At 48.7% G+C, this 25,589-nt stretch overlaps 1 long non-coding RNA gene across 1 annotated transcript; it reads right to left on the bottom strand.

Annotated features, from left to right (window-relative positions):
* Window positions 1-969: 969 nt before the first annotated feature.
* LOC139361768 (uncharacterized) lies at window positions 970-25,589 on the bottom strand. The gene is made up of 4 exons (XR_011619390.1): window positions 25,498-25,589; window positions 24,786-24,977; window positions 3,678-3,994; window positions 970-1,113 (listed from the first exon to the last, which is right to left on the bottom strand). It is a non-coding gene; the product is annotated as an uncharacterized lncRNA (long non-coding RNA).

Raw genomic sequence — 25,589 nt, 5'->3', positions numbered from 1 at the left:
CCTGACCTCGTGATCCACCCGTCTTGGCCTCCCAAAGTGCTGGGATTACAGGTGTGAGCCACCATGCCTGGCCCGAGTTATATATTTTTAAAATAATAGATGAATAGGTCAGGCATGCTGGCTCAAGGCTGTAATCCCAACACTTTGGGAAGACAAGAAAGGAGAATTCCTTGAGGCCAGAAGTTCAAGACAAGCCTGGGCAACACAGCAAGACCTCATCTCTACAAAAAAATAAATAAATAAATAGCTGGGTGTGGTGGCTTGTGCCTGTAGTCCCAGCCACTTGGGAGGCTGAGGTGGGAGGATTGCTTGAGCCTGGGAGGTTGAGGCTGCAGTTAGCCATGATGGCACCACTGCACTGGTGCCTGGGTGACAGAGCAAGATCCAGTCTCAAAAAACAAAAAGAATAAATGAATATTTCTCGAACCCAAAGAAAAATGCGAGTCCTTAGAATTGAGAGGGTGCACCTGGTGTTAAGCAGGATGAATACAATCAATACCTATTAGACACAGTGTAGTGAAATTTCAGAATATGATTGAGAGGTTTTTGTGTTTGAGGCACAGGTTGTACTTGCTTTTCGCAGTGAGGCCCAGAAGAGAGACAGTGAGCTCTCTGAGTACTGGGGAGATCTAGCAAGGGAACCAGGAAGGTCTTGAGCATTCACAGGCCTTGAGCTGTTGATCATGGCAACTTTACAACTCACCAGGCTCCTTGAGACATTCCTGGAAACAGAATTCTGGAGACTCATTATTCTGAGCATGGATGGAAAAATTTTGTTGTTACTGCTGTTTTGTTTCGTTTAACACAATAACTAGCAATGGAGAGGTCGCAAAGCATTTTTTACTTATTTGGATGAATCATTAGAAACTTTTTTTGTAGCGTAAAAAATGGTTGAGTGTTAGGGATTTCCTAGAGTTCAACCTAATAGACAATTTTATTACATACTCTTAACCCTGTGAGATACACAGTATTACTATCGACTGTTTTACAGGTGACCAGCCAGTAGGGCAGAGAGCTGAAGTCTGTCCATGGGGCCACATGACTTCTAAGAGGCAGCAGCCAGACTGCCTGGTTCCATCTTCCGGCCTGATTCTTGGGTAACACTGCCCCTGTCTGGAACAGAGAAAAAAACATGTCATGTTCTCTCTCTCAGGATAGTATCCATCAAGGAGGTTATCTCACTTCTTAGTTTTTGTTTTTGAGACGGAATTTTGCTCTATTGCCCAGGCTAGAGTGCAATGGTGCGATCGTGGCTCACTGCAACCTCTGTCTCCAGGGTTCAAGTGATTCTCCTGCCTCAGCCTTCCGAGTAGCTGGGATTACAGGCACCCACCGCCATGGCTAATTTTTGTATTTTTAGTAGAGATGGGGTTTCACCATGTTGGCCAGGCTGGTCTTGAGCTCCTGACCTCAGGTGATCCACCCGCCTCAGCCTCCCAAAGTGCTGGGATTAAGGTGTGAGCCACCACGCCCAGCCCCTCTGACTTCTAGGGAACTTAGGCTCAAGATAATCAGTGGTAAGAAGTGGCGTTTGCTAAGAGAACTTGACCTTGATATTCAGATAAACATCCTTCAAGGAATAACCTATGAGCTAGAGAAAGAGTAGTCTGTGAACCAAAGACCATCAGGTGAGTGGAGCAGTGAGACAAAGAGCTATTGCTGTGCGTGTCCCAGCTGCCAAGCTGCTGAGCCTTAAGTAACCAGTGTGCTATTTCCTTGCATCATAATTGTTCAGAATGGGACTCCCTCCCCAGCCTGGATGCCAATTTCAGCAGGCCTGAGATTTTTCTGCTCATGCTTAGAATAGTCTGTGGTTGCTTTTAGTTGCAAACACAGTCTCAAGTCAGAAATTGGAATGTTAATGTGAGGTATTCATCAACACTCTGAGCTTATTTTTACCTTACATTCTTCTCTCTTCCCCCAGCGTAGGCCTGGCCAGCTGGGAACCTCCAGTGGAGACAATGCAGAGGGCTTGGTCTTCTCTCTCTTTCCACTTGACCTCCCCGAGCCAGTTACCATAGAGTTGGCTTCAGACTGTCTTGGCCGGCAGATGTTAAATTTTGCCTCTGTTTTTACACCCCCTCCACTCAAGTTACCAGCTGAGTGCCGGCTCCAGTCTCTTTCTCCCAAAGTGCTCTCTAATCTATGGATGTGCCTCAAGTCCAATTTCATTTCGGGTGGTCATCTGAGACCCCATCCTCAGCCCCTAGGCATTCAGTTCCAACCTTCTCCCACTAGGATCCCTCTACATAGACTCAAGACATGGAGTCCTTGCAGGCTTTCTCTGCCATGGGACTTACCTCTGTTAAGAAGAAACTCTCCTGCCTCTCTAACCCAGAAAAAACTCTAGGGGTGCAGGCTGGTCCCGGTGAGGTGGCAGCAGCCCCACCAGAGCAGCTGGTGAGCACTCCTGTCACCCTCCAGATTTACCAGGGGAAACTAGACCCTAGGCCACCCTGCCCCCCAGTTGTAGAGGTCTCATGTTAGGCTCTTTTTATTTTTTCTTTTTCTTTTTTGAGATGGATTCTCGCTCTGTCATCCAGGCTGCGGTGCAACGGCGCAGTCTCAGTTCACTGCAACCTCCGCCTCCTGGGTTCAAGCAATTCTCCTGCTTCGGTCTCCTGAGTAGCTGGGATTACAGTTGTGTGCCACCATGCCCAGCTGATTTTTGTATTTTTAGTACAGACGGGGTATCACCATGTTGGCTAGGCTAGTCTCAAACTTCTGACCTCATGATCCGCCCGGCTTGGCCTCCCGAAGTGCTGGGATTACAGGCATGAGCCACCGCGCCCGGCCTTATGTTAGACTCTTAAAGAAGCTGCCCCACAGACACTCACCCTTACCAAGTGTGAGATAAGGGAGCAGGAGCTCACCTGTCCCCAGGATGGGACTCGCAGCACAGCTTTCTTCAAGGACATCCGCCATACAACATCCTCCCATCACCTCTCTGTCTACATTTTCAGAGTCTCAAAGTGGGAAAGGGGTTTCAAACTCTTAGATCAGATTTTTTGATTTTTCCACAGAAAATCGTCCATAAGGTAACTCAGGCTCTCACTTTGGATCTTCACATCTATGGTGCATATTGGTGTCTAGTGGAAATTTCAGTTTTAAGGCCCTATTCTATTTATATGCATTGACCTTTTTATCTTCATAAGGTCAGACAACATTTTCCATTTTTAACATGAGAATAATTCATCTCTGAGGGCCCAGAGAGGTAAGGCCAAGGTCACCCAACTGGCCAGTGACAAAGCTAGGATGCCAACCAGGTCTATCTGGCATCCTCTGGGAGGTGCACACTCAAGCCCAAGAATCTGAGGACACATAGAGAAGCGTGTCTCTCATTTGAGGGCCCAGGCCCTGGGTGGCGACGTGAGGCTCCGGGCTGCCTAGAGCTGATCTGTGTCAGCTCCTGTGGCTTGTCGTTGCCCACTTCCCCACAAGACACATTCCGGGACCTAGTTTCGGAGAGGCGGCTGGGAAGACGAGATCAATAATTCTACCCTTCTGGCAAAAGCCCCATCTGGATGTGACTTTCAGCTCGAAGGAGTGCGCCAGGACGGCTGACTCACCTGGTCTAGCATCCAAGCCAAACACTGGGAGGAAAGGGCTCAGTTCAGCCAAGACTGTGACTGCAGAAGAACGGGGATCCTGCACTGGGATCCCAGCCATGCCCTTACCTTGGTGTTTTCTCAGTCTGTGTGGGCCTCCTTTTCTCCATAACTTCTGCGAGCTGTGGTAGCAAGGCATGCCAGTGCTTCCACAGGTGGCCCAGCGCCACACAGGAAGGTGTTGAGAGGTGCGAGATGGAGCAAATGACTCAGCTGGTCCCTGCAAGATGGGGAGGATGTGGCACTGGCCAGCTCCCAAGATGGACTGGGTTTGGTCTCCAGGGAGGTCCAGTCTGGTGGGCATTTCCAGCATAAGCAGTTGGGCAAGAAGCCAGGGTCCATCCACAATGGAGTGTCCACCAAACATCCTGATGCACAGCAAAACACTAAATGAAATAGAAAAATATTTCCAATACATTATTAAGTGAAGGGCCTGGACAGCAGGAGCCCATCTTCATCAAAGCAGTGATCTTGCTTCTGGAGAACAGGCCTGAAAGGTAAAGGCACAGACTGGGTGCTTGGCTCCATCAACTCCTGTGGGTTCTTCAAAGGGTCAAAGAGGGTCCCAAGGCTGACCCACAGGTGTAGGGTCAGGACAAAGTCCAACCCTTTCCCCTTCTTGGAGTCATAGCCACTCACCTCCATCTCTCCTATATCCTCTCTCAGGGACCTGCGGGCTGGTCTTCTACACACTCTAAACACAAAGGGAGTTTTCATAGCCCACACCATTTTCCTCAGACAACTGGGCCACTCACTGGGCACCCATCTGTTAAATGCTCCCCTCAGTGATGCCAGGAGGTCCCACTCCCACCCCAACCCCAGCTTCTGGGTTTGTTTATTTTGACTCTTATCCTCTCCATCAGAAAGAAGGAAGGACTGACCTCTCACTGTTATGCATATACACTTGCCTATGGATTCTTAAAGAAAGTTCTAGAAAGAGGCCTGGCATGGTGGTTCATGCCTGTAATCCCAGAACTTTGAGAGGCCAAGGCAGGTGGATCACCTGAGGTCAGGAGTTCGAGACCAGCCTGGCCAACATTGTGAAACCCCATCTCTACTAAAACTACAAAATTAGCCGGTGTGGTCCCATGCACCTGTAATCCCAGCTACTCAGGAGACTGAGACAGGAAAATCGCTGAAACCCAGGAGGTGGAGGCTTCAGTGAGCCGAGATCTCGCCACTGCACTCCAGTGTGGGTGAGACAGAGCGAGACTCTGTCCCAGAAAAAAAAAAAAAAAAAAAGTTCTGGAAAGAAACACAGCAAAATGTTAAGAGTGGTTGTGACAAGGCCTCAAATTCCTAATGCCTTCTCCTCATCCCTCCCTGGAGTCCGCAACCATCTCTGAACCCACATCCATCCCTCCCTCCAGAATCAGAGACTGAGGCAAACTCTCCATCTGTGTTCTCACTGCCTCTCGCCGTGTCCTTGCTCTACCTGCTATGTAAAACTCATCTCCGAATACATCACAGAGTTGTCAGGAGTAAGACTTGTGAATTCTTCATGTAGTACCTGATCAATATAAAGAGCTCAGCCAGGCGCAGTGGCTCATGCCTGTAATCCTAGCACTTTGGGAGGCCAAGGCGGGTGGATCACCTGAGGTCAGGAGTTCAAGACCAGGTTGGCCAACATGATGAAACCCCGTCTCTACTAAAAAAAAAAACAAAAACTAGCCGTGCATGGTGGTATGCACTGTAGTCCCAGCTACTTAGGAGGCTGAGGCAGGAGAATCACTTGAACCCAGGAGGCTGAAGCTGCAGTGAGCCAAGATCACACCACTGCACTCCAGCCTGGGTGACAGAGTGAGACTCTGTTTCAAAAAAAAAAAAAAAAAAAAAAAAAAACAAGAAAAAAAGAAAGAGAGTCCAATACATAGTAATGATGATAATTACTCCACTTCTCAGTGCCTCAGTTTCATCATCAGTAAAATGAGGTGATTATAGCACCTACCTCATAGGATTGTTAGGAAGAATAAATGAGGCTGGGCACAGTGGCTCACGCCTGCAATCCCAGCACTTTGGGAGGCTGAGGCGGGTAGATCGCTTGAGGTCAGGAGTCCGAGGCTAGCCTGGCCAATATGATGAAACCCTGTCTCTACTAAACATACAAAAATTAGTCAAATGTGGTGGCAGGTGCCTGTAATCCCAGCTACTCAGGAGGACGAGGCCTGAGAATCCCTTGAACCTGGGAGGCAGAGGTTGCAGTGAGCCAAGATTGAACCTCTGCACTCCAGCCTGGGCAACAGAGCGAGACTCTGACTCAAAATAAACAAACACATAAATAAATAAATAAGCCAAATGTACGTTAAGTACTTAGAAAAGCTCTCAGCACATAGTAGGGGCTCTGTAAGTGTTTGCTAGTGACAGTATTAGCAGGACTAATCAGTATTGCTAGTATTTGTACATTCTTCCATTTCCTCCAAAACCTTATTCATCCATTATTTCTCCTTTCTCCCACAATTTTTTTTTCTTTTTTTAGAGATAGGGGTCTCACTGTGTTGCCCAGGTTGGTCCTGAACTCCTGGTCTCAAGCGGTTCTCCTGGGCTTGGCCTCCCAAAGTGCTGGGATTAGAGGCATAAGCCACCATAACTGGCCTCTCCCACAATTAAATCTGTCTTCAGGTTCATTCTCTTAGTTTATTGAGTCAACTATCTCCTATCCCCCACATCCACCCCATGATCTCATTAGCCAACCTCTCTCCACCCCTCAAGGCCAGGCATCTGAAAAAAAGTGGGTTTCAATATTCAGTCTTGTGCATTTACTCACATTTAGTTCAACACCACTGATGACACAGCACAACCTGTCTCTCCTCCCACTTCTCTAATGAAACTCGTCCAGCAAAGGCCACAGGTGACTGCCGTTTACCAAATTCAAAGGACACTTTTCAGTTTTTATATTTCTTGACCTTTTTTCCTTATCTGACCCCACTGAACTCACTCTCTCCTGAAGCTTTCTTTCCTTGCCTCTCCTGTTCCTCTCCTACTTCTTTGGACTCTCATCTCAGCCTCCTTACCTGAGTTATTTCCCTCTGCCCAGTCCTTACATGTTGATGCTCCCCACGACTCTGTCAGCAGCCTCCTCCTATCCTCATCCTCCCCACTCTCCCTGGAGAAGCTTATGGGTTACCATGCTACTGATCACCTTTCTCCTATAACAATAGAGTCGCCATTTCTAGCCCCAGCCTCTCTCCCAAGCGCTAGACCCACATATCCTAGTACAAGCTGGATGTTTACACCTGGAGTTCTCACAGCCCTGTCTAAAATTAGACTGCACTTATCCTCCTAAACCTGCACGTCCTTCTGGGTTCCCTACCTAGGTGGTGATGCCATCAATGCCATCCTTCTACTGGGAGGCTCACAAAACATCCTAGACTTCTCCCTCTAATCATGCCTGAAGTCTGAGCTAATTTCCCTACCTTTGCTCAAACCCATCTGCTTCTTTCCATGTCAGATGCAGGCAGTCAAAGCATTGTCTCAAAGTTCATATCCATCCTCCTCCTCTCCTTCCTTCTTTTGCATTTCCCTCTTTCTCCATTCACTCACTCAGTCAGGCAGACAGTCAACAAACACAGGTTGAACATCTATACCATGCTAGGCCCTAGAAATATGAAGAGCAAAAAAAGACAATGCCCCTAAGCTCAGGGAGTTCACAATATAGCAGGACAGGGAAGCCAAGAACCCCAGAATCATGAAATTTGCACACACAAGGAGCTCAGAGGCAATTCTTTCTTAACTAAGTTACATAAATCTGGATTGTTATGCCTTTTACTATGATATTTCAAACAAAAAAGTAAAGCACTAACGTATCTGACATCCAAACACCCAACACCCAGCTCTGTGGAATTCTGACATTTATCTTTCTCCTGTATGTTTATACTATATAAAATATATGTAACTACATATCTATTACATTTTCAAACTTTATGTAAAATGTATCACATTCTATATGTCATTTTACAAAGTGATTTTTTGATCAACGTTATGTTTTTGAGGTTAGCCACGTTTGGATTTCTTCCTTTCCAATTCTTGTACCTTTTTTTCTTATATTATTGCATAGGCTAGGGTTCTCCAATGTGGAAAAGACGTGATGAGAGCAGCCATCCTTGTTTTACTCCTGAGTTTAAAAGAATGCTTCTGGGCTGGGCGTGGTGGCTTATGCCTGTAATCCCAGCACTTTTGGAGGCCAAGGTAGGTGGATCACCTGAGGTCAGGAGTTCAAGACCAGCCTGACCAACATGGTGAAACCCCATCTCTACTAAAAATACAAAAATTAGTCAGGTATGGTGGTGGGTGCCTATGGTCTCAGCTACTCAAGAGGCTGATGCAGGAGAATCACTTGAACCCAGGAGGCAAAAGTTACAGTGAGCTGAGATTGCGCCACTGCACTCCAGCCTGGGCGACAGAGCAAGACTACATCTCACAAAAAAAAAAAAAAAAAAAAGAATTGTGCCATGTGAGTTTGTTTGCTGGTGATTTTTGATAGGTGACCTTTATCATGTTCAAAAAGCTTCCTTTTATTCCAAATTTGGTTAAGTTTCACCATGAATGGATATAATTTTTTATCAAATGACTTTTTCTTCATCTCTTAAGATGATAATATATTTTCTCCTTTAATTTTTTAATATGATGAGTAGTATTCATAAATTAAGTTAAACTTTCTTATATTCTAGTATTAAACTCTAAAAATAGGCTAGCTAATTCATTTTGCTCATATTTTATTTATGACTTTTGTATCTACTTTCGTAAGTGAGTGTATCAGTTCTCTATTACTCTTGAAATAACAATAGCTGATTGAAACAACAATAAAATATGCTGGGAGTGGTGACGCATTCCTCTAGTCCCAGCTACTCAGGTGGCTAAGGTGGAAGGATCGCTTGCACCCAGGAGGTCAAGGCTGCAGTGAGCCATGATCATGCCACTGCACTCCAGCTGGGCGACAGAGTGAGATCCTATCTCAAAAATAATAACAATAAGAATAATAATAATAAACAGGTGGAAGCTACAATGTCTGTCGTCACTTAAGCTGAGATGTCACACACCATTATTTTCTGCACCACCCTACCGGTTACACAGATCAGCCCTATTCATTGTGGAAAGGTGTGACACAAGGGCATGAGCACCAGGAGGTGAGGATCACTGGGGCCATACCAGAAGCTGGCTCCCACATAAGCCCTGCAGAGTTATTTGAGTTTTTAAACATGTGTATGTATATCTTTAATAAAAATGAAAAGTTTAAATGAGTTTTTGGCTCACGCTTGTAAATCCCAGGACTTTGGGAGGCTGAGGCGGGTGGATCACCTGAGGTCATGACAAACATGGTGAAACCCTGTCTTTCCTAAAAATGCAAAAATTAGGCCAGCCACAGTGGCTCACACCTGTAATCCCAGCACTTTGGGAGGCCAAGGCGGACGGATCATAAGGTCAAGAGTTTGAGACCATCCTAGCCAACATAGTGAAACCCCATCTGTACTAAAAATACAAAAATTAGCCGGGCGTGGTGGCGGGTGCCTGTAGTCCCAGCTACTTGGGAGGCTGAGACAGGAGGATTCCTTGAACCCGGGAAGCGGAGGTTGCAGTGAGCCGAGATCGCGCCACTGCACTCCAGCCCTACAACAGAGCGAGACTCCATCTCAAAACAAAACAAAAAAGCAAAAATTAGCCAAGCCTGTCCTAGCTACTCAGGAGGCCGAGGCATGAGAATATCTTGAAGTCAGGAGGCAGAGGTTGCAGGACGCCAAGATCATGCCACTGCACTCCAGCCTGGGTGACAGAGTGAGACTTGGTCTCAAAAATAAAAAATAAAAAATAAAGGAGTTTCTGTTGTAGTCAGTGCTCATTTAAATTTATCAATGTGTTTTATCTACTTCTATGCTTAACAGTGTTTCATGTGCTCTCCCCTTTTTTTCTGGTTCATTTTTCTTCCTGAAGTGTATATCCTATAATAATTCTTTCAATGAGAGGCTGCAATTTACATGTACTGAAATGACCCCTTTTGTCTTAAATTTCAACTGCAAGTTAGCTGGGTATAAAAATCCAATTGGCTGGACGTGGTGGCTCACTCCTGTAATTCCAGCACTTTGGGAGGCCGAGGCGGGCGGATCACGAGGTCAGGAGATCGAGACCATCCTGGTGAACACGGTGAAACCCCATCCCTACTAAAAATACAAAAAATTAGCCAGGCGTGGTGGCGGGCGCCTGTAGTCCCAGCTTTTAGGGAGGCTGAGGCAGGAGAATGGCATGAACCCGGAAGGCAGCGGAGCTTGCAGTGAGTGGAGATCGCACCACTGCACTCCAGCCTGGGCGACAAAGCGAGACTCCATCTCAAAAAAAAAAAAAAAAAAAAATTCAATTGGCACTTTGAAGATACTACTCCTTCATCCCCAGCCTCAGTCTTTGCTGAGGCCCAGAAGTTACTTTTTAAGAAATCTGTCTTTTTCTCAGGTCTATTGTAAGGTTTTATTCTCTTTACCCTTGATGTTCTGCAATTTCCCCAAGGAAATTTCTCAGCTTCTATTTCCTCATATATTGTTTCACTGCCATTCCCTTTATTCTCTTCCTCTGAAACTCCTATTAGACATACATAGTCCTTCATACAAGCTGTCCTTCATGTCTCATAACTGCTTTTATATTTTTTAATCTTTGTCTCTGTGTATTGTATTCATGTTAATTCCTAAGTATTGTCTTCTAACTCACTAATTCTTTTTGTGTCTAGGTTATTCTGTCTACTGAGCTTTGTTTTAATGAACAAACTTTTCATTTCTAAGATTTCTAATTGATTCTTTTCACATCTACTTGTTCTTGTTTCATTTTGATCTGCCTTCATTCATGTCGTGTTAATTTCCAATGGCTATTAAGCCTTCATTTGCTATTTTTGGCACCCTAAACATTTTTAATTCTTTGTAAGACTTTCACAAAACTAATTTAATCTACAGCGAATTCATATTCCACATGGTGATTTTGTTGACTGTTTATCTTTCTTTCTTTTTTTTTTTTTTCTAAAGATGGGGTTTCATCATGTTGGCCAGGCTGGTCTTGAACTCCTGACCTCAGGTGATCCTCCCACCTCGGCCTCCCAAAGTGCTGGGATTACAGGCATGAGCCACCATGCCCGGCCTTATTGACTGTTTTTCTTACCATTGTTTCTCATCTATTTTGGCTTACAACTTTACAGTGAGTTGGAGCATTTTCTACCTTGTTTTTACATCTATTTCTCACTCTGTCTCTAACTATCCTGAGCTAGGACCTCAGGCCCAGCTGAGAACCAGATCTTACAATAGCATTGCAGGGCTCCACTCTGTTGCGGCATGAGGACATCACAGCTACAAGCACGTAGCCAGAGGGTGGCTTAGCTCAGCATCTAGTCAAGAATCTGTCCTCACCTTCCCACAACTCAAGCCCCAAGCTATTTGTGGACAACTGGCTCCGCTCCCCCTCCCCCCCTCCCCACCCATTCTCCAGACGCCTGGCTGCTGGCCCCTTTGTAGCATGGAGCACTTCAGCTCCCTTACCAGGAGCTCTGCATCTGGCAGCTACTGCTATTTCCAGACCCCGAGGCCGGCAGGTCCCCGGCCCCACTCACCAATTTGCACTTCTGGTCTGCTTCTGGTACACAGAGACAGTCATTTTGGCTGGGGCCCAACTATGTCCTTTTGTTTATCATTTTTTCTATTTTATTCCTGATTGCTGTGTGTTTAGAACAGAGAGAGGAGGCCACAGCGTGAGCCCACTGTGCCATCTTGGCTGGAAGTCCAGCACTGAATTGTGAGGCTACCGTACCTGTAGAAAGTCCCATGTCTCCTTTCATTCAGGTAAAAGAGGAGAGATGGTTTCATTAAAACCCAGTAAGCTCTTTTTTTTTTGAGACGGAGTCTCACTCTGTTGCCCAGGCTCAAGTGCAGTGGTGCGATCTCAGCTCACTGCAACCTCCATCTCCCCGATTCAAGCGATTCTCTTACCTCAGCCTCCCAAGTAGCTGTGATGACAGGCGTGCGCCACAATGCCCAGCTAAGTTTTGTATTTTTAGTAGAGACAAGGTCTCACCATGTTGGCCACGCTGGTCTTGAACTCCTGACCTCAAAAGATTTGCCCACCTCGGCCCCCCCAAAATGCTAAGATTACAGGTGCCAGCCATTGTGCCCAGCCCACCCAGGAGGCTTTTACACTTTGCTATGAATTTCCTCTCAGGATAACAGACTGAGCCCGTGTGTTTCCCAGTCACACACACGCTGAGGGTTATTTGAAAGGGGAGGCCATGTCTAGGCGTGGTGGCTCATGCCTGTAATCTCAGCACTTTGGGAGGCCGAGGTGGGTAGATCACCTGAGGTCAGCAGTTCAAGACCAGCCTGGGCAAGTTCAAGACCAGCCTGGGCAACATGGTGAAACCCCGTCTCTACTAAAAATACAAAAATTAGCTGTCCGTGGTGGCGGGCACCTGTAACCCCATCTACTTGGGAGGCTGAGGCAGGAGAATCGCTTGAACCTGGGAGGCAGAGGTTGCAGTGAGCCGAGACTGCGCCATTGCACTCTAGCCTGGGCAAAAGAGTAAGACTCCATCTCCAAAAAAAAAAAGAAGAAGAAAGAAAGAACAAAGGAAGGAAGGAAGGAAGGAAGGAAGGAAGGAAGGAAGGAAGGAAGGAAGGAAGGAAGGAAAGAAGGAAGGAAGGAAGGAAAAGGAAAGAAAGGGGCGGCCACGGGATGCAGACAAGGCCTAATCAGCAACCATTCCTCCCTCCTCAGAGCAAAGCTGGGCCTGGGAGTAACCGTGGGTAGCGGCTGGTGCTGGGTACCATGGAAGGCGGGTGTGGGGTGAGGCGCTTCTGCAAAACGTTCCCAAGGGAGCATCTCCCCCTGGTGGCCATCAGAGGAAGCGGCGGTGCTCTCTGCCAAGGACAAGGCCGCGAGGAGTGAAGATTTTCCACACCCAGCCAATCGTGCAGATCTGGGACCTGTGGACATGGCACCGGCAGCCTAAAGGTCCCACTGAAACAGGGCCCAGGGCGGAATTCTCTCTACAATCTCCCCTGCTGTGCCGGGACAGAGCCCACTCTGCTCAGGTCTGTGTAGAGGCGGCTCCAGAGACCACTGGGTCCATAGAGTTTTTTGGATGGATTTTTAAATTTGAATGTCCAGACCCTTCTTGAGGCCACACAGAGGACTGAGGTAGCGCAGTCTGTGTAGGGGTCCAGAACGTGGGTTTGAGGATTAGATAGACCTGAGTCCGAATCCCACTTGCCACTCATTAGCTGTGTGTTCTAGGCAAGTTACTTAACCTCTTTGTGCCTCTGTTTCTTCAACTGCAAAATAAAGATAATAATTGTATATACCTTAAGGGGTTGCTGTGAGAATATCGCCAGATAACCAGGTCCCTCCTCCCTCTCCCTCAGTCATGGCCCCTGTTTTGGAGGTGCTTGGGCTCTTACTGCCTCTTCCTCTGCCCTTCCTGGAACCTACGGGCTTCCATCAGCCTCCTCTGGGCCTTGGGCAGCAGGGATGGGTCTTTTTTTTTTTTTTTTTTGAGACGGAGTCAGTCTGTCACCCAGGCTGGAATGCAGTAGTGCGATCTTGGCTTGCTGCAACCTCTGCCTCCTGGGTTCAAGCGATTCTCCTGTCTCAGCCTCCTGAGTAGCTGGGATTACAGGTGTGCACCACTATGCCCAGCTATTTTTGTATTTTTAGTAAAGGTGGGATTTCACCATGCTGGCCAGGCTGGTCTTGAACTGCTGACCTCAAGTGATCTGCCCACCTTGGCCTCCCAAAGTGCTGGGATTACGTGCATGAGCCACTGCTCCTGGCTGGGGGCATTTTTTGAGGAGGAGCCAGGCCCAAATGGAGTCACACTGCAGAGGCCCCACATGGGGGCCAAAGTCCTCAGGCCCTGAAGGTGTCCCTGAGAATCACAAACTCACAAATATACCCTCTGGCTGCTGGGGCCTGGGCTTCTCCTGTTTAACTATTTCCCACCCAGTAACCCACAGGTCCCATACTCTCAGGGAACACACACAGAATTCTGGAGCCCCTGCCAGAGGCACAGTTCAAACACAGCAGAGCTGGGCCTGCAGCTGGTCTGTCAGTCACACTAAAGTTATGGGGCACCTGCTCTGTATTTAGCACTGGGGATTCTAAGGGAAGGGATGTGTCTCTGCCTTCAAGGCATTTGCAGCACAGTGGGGAGACTGACTGCAGAGCCCCCTGATGTGACTCACAGGAGCCACTCTAGTGAGACTCTGCAGGCATAGCCTGGGCCCAGATCAGGGTTCGCCCAGGAGAGTCAGGGACGGCGCCCAGAAGAGGGGCTTCTGGCTGGGCACTTGAATGTGGAGTAAGAGTTTGCCAGGCGGACAGACTTTATCGATTCGTTCAATACATTTTCATTCGACACCTGCCACCCTCCCCCGCAGCTGCTGTTCTGTGCACTAAGGATTCGATGGTGAATAAGAGTAAAGCAGTTCTTGCTGTCCGGGTCCTGGCCTGGCACTCACTGCAGGCCCATGGTGCTCTCCTGTTGAACATAAACAGTTTCACAGAACATCAACATCAGACAAGGCCACTCTGTGGCTGTGATGGAACTAGACAGAAACAAGCCCAAACCCTACAAGTTCTTTCTGACACCCCCTCACTGAAATGCCCACAGGGCCCCATGGCGTGTGTTCCCCTTCACTGCAGCCAGCAATAAACCCCAAGTGCCCCACTACAGGTGGGGTCCTGGTTGAGGGCAATTGACAGTGATGGCTGAGAGGTAGGATTTGAGTGGAGATTGAATGAAATGAAGGGCAAGTCGTGCGGAGATGTCGGGGCAGAACATTCCAGGCAGACGGAGCAGCCGTAAAGGCTCTGAGGACGGAATATGACAAGCAGATTGGAAACCTGCAAATATGCCAACCTAGCTGGAGCAGAAAAGGCAGAGCAGGTACTCCAGGCAGAGGGAATAGATTGTGAAAACCTAATGTGAAGGAAAGTCGGCCCCTGCTGACACGTATTGGTGGTTCTGTGCAGTTGAAATAGAAAGCTAGGCCAGGTGCAGTGGCTCACGCCTATAACCCCAGCACTTTGGGAGGCCGAGGCAGGCAGATCTCCTGAGGTCAGGAGCTCGAGACTAGCCTGACCAATATGGTAAAACCCCATCTCTTCTAAAAACACAAAAATTAGCTGGGCATGGTGGCAGGTGCCTGTAGTCCCAGCTACTCGGGAGGCTGGGAGACAGGAGAATTGCTTGAACCCAGGAGGTGAAGGTTGCAGTGAGCTGAGATCGTGCCACTGCACTCCAGCCTGGGTGACAGAGAGAGACTCCATCTCAAAAAAAAAAAAAAAAAGAGGCTAATGTCATTTGTTTTGGCGAAGAGGGATGAGTGCACAGGAAATATGCAATTAAGAGCCTTCATTGCCTTTCATCAGAGATTCTTAGCAAAATCACCATGGACCCAAATGCTCTGCCGGAGTCACCCATGACGGCATTTTCCTTTGATGTGGTAATAGAGTAAGCTGATCAATATGTTTTGAGCAAGGCCTACCAAAGGGAAATGCACTTGTTCGGGACAATTCCTTCATGTTATCACTAAGAGGGGAGAGAATATAGATGGCAGTGCCCCCGCTTTTGGGTGACCCTGCCAGCTCGTCCCATGGTTTTGCGTCTTCATGATCATCTAGGGGAAAGCCTGACCCTTTAGTTTAGGTCTAATAGAATTACCTAGGCCAAGCATTTGTGTGGTCCAATGTGATTTAGTAGTGAGAGAGATTGAATACATTTCATCACCAGCTGCAATTTATGCCCCGGAAAGAATACAAAAAAGAGTCTGCCTTCTAGTTACTGGCAACATAAACTGGAAATTCCCTGCAGAGGCTCAAGCTGCAGGTGTGAAGACACACACACACACGCGCCACACACACACACGCCACACACACGCGCCACACACACACCACACACACGCACACACCACACACATGCCACACACACACACACCACACACACACACGCCACATACACATACACACAGGCCACACGCGCCACACACACACACGCCACACACACGCGCCACACACACACCACACACACGCACATGCCACACACATGCCCCACACACACACGCCACACACACACACGCCACATACACATACACACAGGCCACACACGCCACACACACACCACACACACACATACACACACACACACACACATACACACACACGCCACACACACGCCACACACACGCCACACACACATGCCACACACATGCCACACACACATACCACACACACATGCCACACACACGTGCCACACACACACCACACACATGCCACACACATGCCACACACACACGCCACACACGCGCCACACACACACGCCACACACGCGCCACACACACACGCCACACACACGCCACACACACACACGCCACACACACACGCCACACACACACGCCACACACACACATGCCACACACACACGCCACACACACACCACGCACACACACACGCCACACACACACACGCCACACACACACTACACACACACACGCCACATACACATACACAGACAGGCCACACACTCATGCCACACACACACCACACACATACACACACACACGCCACACACACACTACACACACACACATGCCACATACACATACACACACAGGCCACACACACACCACACACACACCACACACACACACACGCCACACACACACACCACACACACACACACGCCACACACACACACCACACACACACACACGCCACACACACACACCACACAAACACACAAGCCCCACACACACACCACACACACACACACACACACACACACACACACACGCCACACCGGCATTGAGCTTTAACCCCAAACCAAACCCAGTCATATCAGGGTTCCTAACTGCTCAGCAATGACAGTTTCCAGCAGGAAAAAATGGAAGGCCATGCGAGGTGATAGCTCAGCATTGTTCCAGCATTGCCATTTCAGAGGGGAAAAAAGTAAACTTTTGAGTCTGTCTGTTTCTAGGTGTCCTGAAATTTCTGTTTCATTAAAATTAGTAGAATCAAGTACAGTCTAGTCCATGAGGGGAGTGAGCCCTGATTTGGGGCATAGCCCAAAAACACCATTCACAAGGTTTCTATATTTTAACCTACTGCCAATGGGGCACCATGGAAGTATTTTGAACAGGAGGAAGACATAATCAGATTTAAATGCTAGAAGGGTCTCTCCAGTAGCTTAACAGTGGTGGACTGGGCACGTACATTTATCCTCTTTTCCGAAATTCTTTTTTTTTTTAAGATAAAAAAAATTCAGAAGGAAAAGGAGAACAGAAGAGGCGTCAATAGCAACATTTTGAAACTGGAAAGTAGCTAGAAAAATGGCAACCAAGGTAGCAGAACCAAGATAGCTCAATCCTGAACCATGAGGGAAGTAAACAGCCAATTCTATTTAGACCCCAGACCCACAAATGGTTCAGGTATTGGTGGCACCAGGTCCTCTGAAAGCAGGGAAGAGGAAGCTGGTAAAGATGCAGCCAAAAACAGGAGGACTGGGGATTGGCTCCTCCTGCTACCTCATCTTCTCCCGCTCCTTTCACAGACTTGGGTGTTTTTCTTCTAAAACAGTAAAATTGAGGGTGTCTGAATTCGAACATCAAGCAGAGTGAGGGCAGGGCCACCACACCAAAAATGAGATTAAACAGGAGTTACAAGTCGAAGACGGAAATATGCCCTGTCTCCAGCCTCTTCCCTGTCTAGTCCCCAACACTGGCAGCCAGGTCCCCAACCCCTGCTGGGACTGGAAGAGCCACCTGCAGGAACCTGACTAGCCCACGAAGAAAGTCCTAAAGACTCTGATATCCACACTCCCCATTAAGCAGCCTGGCCCAGCCCAGGCCATCGTGCAGCAAAGCTTGCAACGAAGCACCCTCCCTTTATCCTCACATACACACTCAGGTAAGCAGGAAAGCAATCAGCTCTGTGAGTGGAAAGTGGTTGCCTCTAGGAAGCAATAAATTGGGGTGAGTGGGGGGAGGTGGAGAGGAAGGATGGGAAGAGGCTACTGCTTTTGGTAAAAAGTCATCTTGAGTTACTTGACTCTTTAAACTAGAACTGGTCAGACGCAGTGGCTCACACTGTAATCCAAGCACTTTGGGAGACCGAAGCAGGGGGATCACCTGAGGTCAGGAGTTCGAGACCAGCCTGGCCAACATGGTGAAACCCCATCCTACTAAAAACACAAAAATTAGCCTGGCACAGTGGCGGATGCCTGTAATCCCAGCTACTAGGGAGGCTGAGGCAGGAGAATCACTTGAACCTGAGAGGTGGAGGTTGCAGTGAGCCAAGATCGTGCCATTGCACTCCAGCCTGGGCAACAGGGTGAGACCTTGTCTCAAAAAACAAAACAAAACAAAAAACTAGATGTATGTAAAGCTGTCATAAAAAATAGATACCAAATGGAAAAAGAAAAAGGTCTAGAAGAGATGGGGAGAGGAGGCACTATCAGAGCAAGAGGGATGAGGAACCGATTACAGTGGTCCAGGACAGAGACCAAAAGGCTTCAACTGAGGCAGGGGCAATAGGAGGAAGAGGAGGTGGAAGTCAGAATAGCTCTGTGATGGTGAAGGTTATGCTTGAGCTTGACTGGGCTAAGAGGTGCCCAGATAGCTGGGAAAACACTGCTGCTGGGTGTGCCTATGAGAGTGTTTCTAAAAGAGATTAGCACTGGAATTAGACTAAGTACAGAAGACCACCCTTACTAATATGGGTGGGCGTCATCCTCAGGGCCCAAACAGAACAAAAAGGTGGGAGAAGAATACATTTTCTTCCTCTCTCCTCTTGAGCTGGGATATCTTCTCCCACCCTCAGACATCAGAACTCTTGGTTCCCAGATAGCTGAACTCAGATCTAATTACATCTCCAGCTTTCCTGGGTCTCCAGCTTTCCTGGGTCTCCAGCTTGCAGGGAGCAGATGGTGGGAGTTCTTGACCTCCCACCTCCCTAATACCATGAGCCAGTTCCTGTAATACATAATATGTCTAATAATAGCTTGTACGGCCAGGCACAGTGGCTCACACTTGTAATCCCAGCACTTTGGGAGGCCGAGGCAGGCGGATCACGAGGTCAGGAGTTCGAGACCAGCCTGGCCAATATGGTGAAACCCTATCTCTACTAAAAATACAAAAATTAGCCGGGCGCAGTGGCGCGCACCTGTAGTCCCAGCTACTCAGGAGGCTGAGGCGGAAGAATCGCTTGAACCTGGGAGGTGGAGGTTGCAGTGAGCCAAGATCATACCACTGCACTCCAGCGTGGGTGACAGAGCAAGACTCCACCTCAAATAATAATAATAATAATAATAATAATAATAATAATAGGAAGTACATATGTACCTCCTATTGGTCTTATTTCTCCGGAGAACCTTGGCAAATGCAAGCTCCATATGAGGCAGAACTGGCTGGACATGGTGACTAACTGACTGTGGGGGTGAGGAATAGGGGGACTCAAAGACAAGGCCCTGGTTTACAGCCTGGACACCTGGCTAGGGCTGTTCACCTGGTCTCAAAAGAGACTGACCCGTGTGTCTCTTCCCACCAATCTCTTCCTCCTGACTTGTGACTTTTCCTTCCCCACGCCAGGTCTCTTATGCCATGACACACTTCTTGTCCCCCATGTCTACCTGGTGCATGGGCCAGGCCAGCATGCAGGCACAGGATAGAGCCTTGGGTCCCAAGGGCAGGCAGTGACCGTTCTCTCAAGGCCAGGATGGATGGAACTGCCACAGGGGTGGTGGGTAGGGGCCTATGGTTCCGGCCTATGATCTCTCCGGTAGTGCCCAGGGCAAAAGCACTCCTAGGATTTGCAGGCTCTGGGCAAATACATTTGTGGGCTCCTGTCAATATGAACAATTTCATTTTATACTGTATTACAAAAAGTCATGGGTCCACATGAGTGATACAGATTGATCGAAGAGGTCCTTTTGTATTTGTTTATTGTCCAGTCAATGAACATGATGATGCCTCAGAAGGTACAGGACCCATCTTTCCCTGTTGAGTCCAGGAACCATCTCTTCACATTTGTTATTTTATTTATTTATTTTTTGAGATGGAGTCTCGCTCTGTTGCCCAGGCTGGAGTGCAATGGTGAGATCTCAGCTCACTGCAACCTCCGCCTTTTGGGTTCAAGAGATTCTCGTGCCTCAGTCTCCCAAGTAGCTGGGATTACAGACGTGCACCACTACGCCTGGCTAATTTTTGTATTTTTAGTGGAAACAGGGTTTCACCATGTTGGCCAGACTCGTCTCAAACTCCCAACCTCAGGTGATCCACCACCTTGGCCTCCCAAAGTGCTGGGATTACAGGTGTGAGCCACCGAGCCCGGCCCTATCTCTTCACGTTTGTTATGATCAAATTTGTCATTCCTGGCTAACTTCATAAATCTCAGGTAGCAAGACTGTAATTATCCACAATGCCATTGCTTTAGAAAACCTGTTTATATTGAAACAATATAGACCTTTCTGCCTCTGCAATTCCCTAACACCGTGTATTTAAGGCTGGTCACATCATAATTCCACACTGCATCATCCGCAGTGCAGCCCCTGAGGACTGGCTTCCAGTGGCTCTTTCAAAGGTGGTGATGGTGATTCCTCGATAATGATTACCAATGCAAGTCTCACCCAGAGTATGCAAAAAAAAAAAAAAAAAAAAAAGAGCAATTCTTTGTGTTCTGATTATATTAAATTTATCATTTGGAATTATAGAGCATAAACATAGAACAGCACATCACCCAAACATGACTGCTCTAGAACTCTTCAGGCCATAATTGCCAAATCCCTAGAATGTGATCTTTCTCTCTGCTGACCCCCAACAGCCTTCCACACACCACCAGCAGGAAGGATCAGCCACGGGGCCCATGGACAGAGAGAACAATCTCCTTCGTGCTCACATAACTGTCAAGGCATGCAGGACATCCGTGGGAAGGCCCCTTGGTGTTGTGAGTTGTTGCTGAGGGTCCTCGGAGGAGATAAGTGGGCCACCCCCAGAGGACTGCCTGACATGTGGTGTGGAGACCACAGAAGGGTTGGGCTGGCCGCCTTAGTGCCATTGGCAAGGTGAGGAGGGCTCACGGGTACACTCGAGTGCTGTCGACCTGAGGCAGCACTGTGGTGGGAGTGCGGTGGGAGGGCTGATGGCTGGGCACACTCACAGTTGAACCCAAGAGTTGGTCGTGGACCATCTGCAGCCCAGAACCTTGAACTCGTCCTGCGTCTCACAAATTGAGGTGGACCAAACTCACATGATCCCACAAAAGAAATACTGTGCATGCCAGCGGGAGCAATTCAATCACCAGGCTTCCCTCCTGGAAGTGGGGTACACGCACAGACCCCAGGACCACAATGTAGGCACACGTGCCGGAGCTCCTCAGGGCATCAGGTTGACCTCACACCCTGAGTGAGGGGCAGAGAACACCACAAAGGAGAGACACAGAGCGTGGGCAGACACATGTCTGCCAGGAGGGCAGCTCTGGCTGGCCTCTGTCATCAGATAAATGTTTGAGGAACAGGCTTCTAGAAACCATGACCCATACAGACCCTGTCCAGGCACTGGGCACCCAGCCCAGCTAGCACTGTTGGCCCAGCCCAGACATCCAAGAAGGGTTTAGAACATTGCAAGGAAGGCACTCCAAAGTACTGGGCCCTCTGAGACCAAGCCCTGGGCACAGACCTGCTCTCCCATATCTAAGTGTGGTATCAGCCCACGGAGACAGGTAACTCCCAGCCATCCTCTCACCCCTGAGCTTGGGAGGCCCCTGGTTATTCTGGCACAGATACGTATGATATCCAGGGCCTTCCATGAGCTGCCCTGGGCCTGCCTGTCCAGCTTTATCCTCCCACTCCATATTCCTCCTCCAGCCCCACTGAATCCACACTCTCCTCAGGGCCCTGGGTCCTTCCATTCACTTGCAGTGTCTGAGTGTGGGGGTCCTCCAAGGCTCAGCTCAAGACCCACTTCCTCTATGAGATCTGCCCTAATTCCCCTAGCTGGGAGCACGTCCCCCTCCCTCAGCTCCAGGGGCCCCGCTGCTCCTCACACCACTCCGCGCCATTGGGGTTTTCTGCATACCTCAGGTCTCTCTGACTAAATGATAAGAACTCAGAATGCAAAGTCAGTCCGGAGCAGAGCCTTGATTAGACCAAAGGGTGGATAGGGGGAGCCCAGGGAAGCAGCAGAAAGGCCCAGAGTAGGAGACAGGAGGCAGGGGGCCCAGAGCAAAAGGCAGATCCTGACATCTTCAGGGCAAGAGAAACTAAGGAATCAATGGCACTGTATCACGGCCGCCCACACAAAAATATGCGAAGTGTACTTATGCATGAGTACATTCTGACGCCTGAGAAATCCCCCCAGGGGGCCGGTCTGGCTCAGAACGGTCCTCTCTCTCTCTCTGTGATCCCTCCCAACCTACACTTCCACACCTCCACAAAGGTGAGCCCCAGCAGCCATCATTTTCCCGTGTGATTCCATTCTCAAAGCAAATTCCCTCTCTGGGAATCTGGGGCTCAAACACAACCAGCGAGTCTCTGAGCATGGGTGGGACTGGGTATCTATAAACTGCCAAGCAGTGGACACACCATCCTGGACTTGGAAAAACAGCAAAGACCCGCATTCAAAAACAAGGGACTGGCCAGGCACAGTGGCTCACACCTGTAATCCCAGCACTTTGGGAGGCTGAGGCAGGTGGATCACTTGAAGTCAGGAGTTCGAGAACAGCCTTGCCAACATGGTCTCTACTAAAAATACAAAAATTAGCCAGGCTTGGTGGTGCACGCCTGTAATCCCAGCTACTCAAGAGACTGAGACAAGAGAATTGCTTGAACCGGGAAGCAAAGGTTGTGGTCAACTGAGATTGCGCCACTGCACTCCAGCCTGGGCGACAGAGTGAGAGTTCATCTCAAACAAACAAACAAACAAACAAATAAAAAGAAGGGACTGTAGCAGATGAGCCAAGATAAATAGTATTATTGTTCAGGTCTTATTCAGAAACAAGCGGTAGAAACCCAGATCCAATCAGCTTGAGCAAAAAAGAATGACTTGAGCTTACCAGCTGCTACGTAGGCGTGGTATTGCCTTGTTCCTCTCTCCACTTCCTTACCCTACTTGGATTTAGTTATTGCCCCATGGTAATTATAAAAGCCTTTAGAAGGGCCAGACTCTATCACCAGCTGGGAGATGAGAACTCGTCCCATGCAGGAGAGGGAGATGAAAACTTGTCCCATCCTATCCACGGGGCTGTCCCAAGGAAGACCCAGACACTTGGAGTGCACTTCAGCCCTGAGTTAATAAGTGGGCCAAAGAACGCCCCTGATGTCTGTGAGAATCTGGAGGTGGTGGTGGGGGCGGGGGGTGTGTGGAAGCTCTGTGATTGACAGTCCCCAGGGCCACGTGGACTGGGAGAGGAATCCCCAGAGTGGGGCAGGGTGGGGAAAACATGAGGAGCTGTCAACAAATCCATTGACCTCAGTCCTGTTCAGAGACAGCTTCCTGACTCCTGGCTCCAGCCTCAGAAGGCCAAGTGCCCCATGTTCTTCGAACCCCCTCCATCCTCCAAGTACATTTTCCTTTTTGGTTAATCTTATTAAGAATGATTTCTGGGCCGGGCGCGGTGGCTCAAGCCTGTAATCCCAGCACTTTGGGAGGCCGAGACGGGCGGATCACGAGGTCAGGAGATCGAGACCATCCTGGCTAACACAATGAAACCCTGTCTCCACTAAAAATACAAAAAAAATTAGCCGGGCGTGGTGGCGGTGCCTGTAGTCCCAGCTACTCGGGAGGCTGAGGCAGGAGAATGGCGGGAACCCGGGAGGCGGAGCTTGCAGTGAGCCGAGATCGCGCCACTGCACTCCAGCCTGGGCGACAGAGCGAGACTCCGCCTCAAAAAAAAAAAAAAAAAAAAAAAAAAAAGAATGATTTCTGTTATTTGTGACCAAGCTGATTGGATCTGGGTTTCTACCGCTTGTTTCTGAATAAGACCTGAATAATAATACCATTTATCTTGGCTCATCTGCTACAGTCCCTTCTTTTTATTTGTTTGTTTGTTTGTTTGTTTGTTTGAGATGAACTCTCACTCTGTCGCCCAGGCTGGAGTGCAGTGGCACAATCTCAGTTGACCACAACCTCAGCCTCCCGAGTAGCTGGGATTATAGGCATGCGCCACCACACCCAGCTATGCATGATTGGGGTTATCATGCTCTTTTGGTCACAAATAACAGACTTCTGTTATTTGTACGTTCTTAAACTTTTTCCCAGCCAGGTGCGATGACTCACGACTGTAATCCCAGCACTCTGGGAGGCCGAGGCGGGCAGATCACCTCAGGTCGGGAGTTTGAGACCAGCCTGACCAACATGGAGAAACCCCGTCTCTACTAAAAATACAAAATTAGCCGGGTGTGGTGGCACATGCCTATAATCCCAGCTACTTGGGAGGCTGAGGCAGGAGAATTGCTTGAACCCGGGAGGTGGAGGTTGCAGTAAGCCGAGATCATGCCACTGCTCTCCAGCCTGGGCAACAAGAGCAAAACTCCATCTCAAAAAAAAAAAAAATTCCCAGATTTATTTTACTTTGATTATGCAAGTGCTAAGTGTCTGGTACAGCAAAAACTATAAGAAAAACAACAGTAGTTTTCAGCAAGAATCCTGGCACTCGGAGGACCATGATGACTGACATTTTGACTTCTTACCTTACCACCCCCCACCCCCCGCCACTCGCACAGTGGCCAATGGAGTTAAATGACACCACCCTGTAGACACCCTTGTGCCAATTAAGTTGTCATAAAATGCTTGGAGATATTAAGAGATGTGTTTTGTGCCCAGTGGAAAAGAGTTTGAACCCTAATCATATTTGAGGTTCACACAGGCACAGGCAGCGATACTGCTCCAGTGGTGGGTAGAGGCCCAATGGAGGCCTGTAACACGTGCGGTGACTGTACCCCAAGAAAGAAATCACTACGCATGAGGAAGTGGGCCAGACTCAGCACCTCGAAGTGACAGTCAAGGACAGCAGAACAATCAAGGTGCCCTGGGAGGCTGCTCCTGAATCCTCCAAACTCCCCTCCCTCCTGGAAGGCAAAAATCTGAGGTTAAAGGGGCAGGAGGTGGGGGGAGCAATTATCTCATGAGGAATCCACTCAGCCACATTCCCTTGGAATACTACTTTACTTACCTTGTTTTCCTCATCTGAAAAATAGGGATGGGATGGCAATGCTAACAATCTCCTACGATCCATCCTCCTATGGTCCTACGGAGGACCGCATGTATGTTACGCTCCCATCACAATGCTGTCAGTTCAGGATACTCAGCACATGGTCTTGATGGTGATGATGAAGGAGAAAGAGGCATGCCTCACTGCAGAAGGCTGCAGAGTAAAACCCAGTGGGAGGTGGGAGAGGACCACCATTAGGAGCTCAAGCAATTCTGCTATGAAACACATACACCCACTTCCCCCTTAAAAAGCTAAACGGAACTAGGAAGACCGCGGGTCCCAGGAGTCTGGGGATAGGTGACAGAGTTCTAGGTAGTGGCAAAAGAGCGAGCATTGCCCTACAACCCAAGGACCAAGGATGAGGGTGAGCTGTCATCCCCACATGAGCAGCAGGCACCAAGGGCCAGGGTGACAGATGTTTGTCAGAGGTGCAGGAGGTGGCCAGAGACTGGTGGTCACAGATGACCAGCAAACAGCAGGGACAGAGGCCCAGGCAGGGGTTGGGAGACAGTGGCTGACGGAGCAAAGGATGGTGAAACTAGCAACTGAGAAGGCCCTCCATTAGTCCAGGGCACTGCTCTAATTTAAACGAACCCCCATCACTATTTCCACTCTCATCCCTGACCCCAGGGAGCCTGCAGAAGCACAGCAAGGGGAAAGGCTTTGGCCTTACCTTCTGGTGGTTGACAGCAATTGCCCCAGCACACTGCAGACACAGACAAGTAGCTTACCCAGAACCCACAAGTGTGGGGGGCTTAGGAGGCT

The sequence above is a fragment of the Macaca nemestrina genome, chromosome 2 (genome assembly GCF_043159975.1).
Source record: "Macaca nemestrina isolate mMacNem1 chromosome 2, mMacNem.hap1, whole genome shotgun sequence".
Classification (NCBI taxonomy): domain Eukaryota; kingdom Metazoa; phylum Chordata; class Mammalia; order Primates; family Cercopithecidae; genus Macaca; species Macaca nemestrina.
Note: the sequence above shows the minus strand (reverse complement) of the source record. Positions and strands in the feature narration are given on the sequence as shown.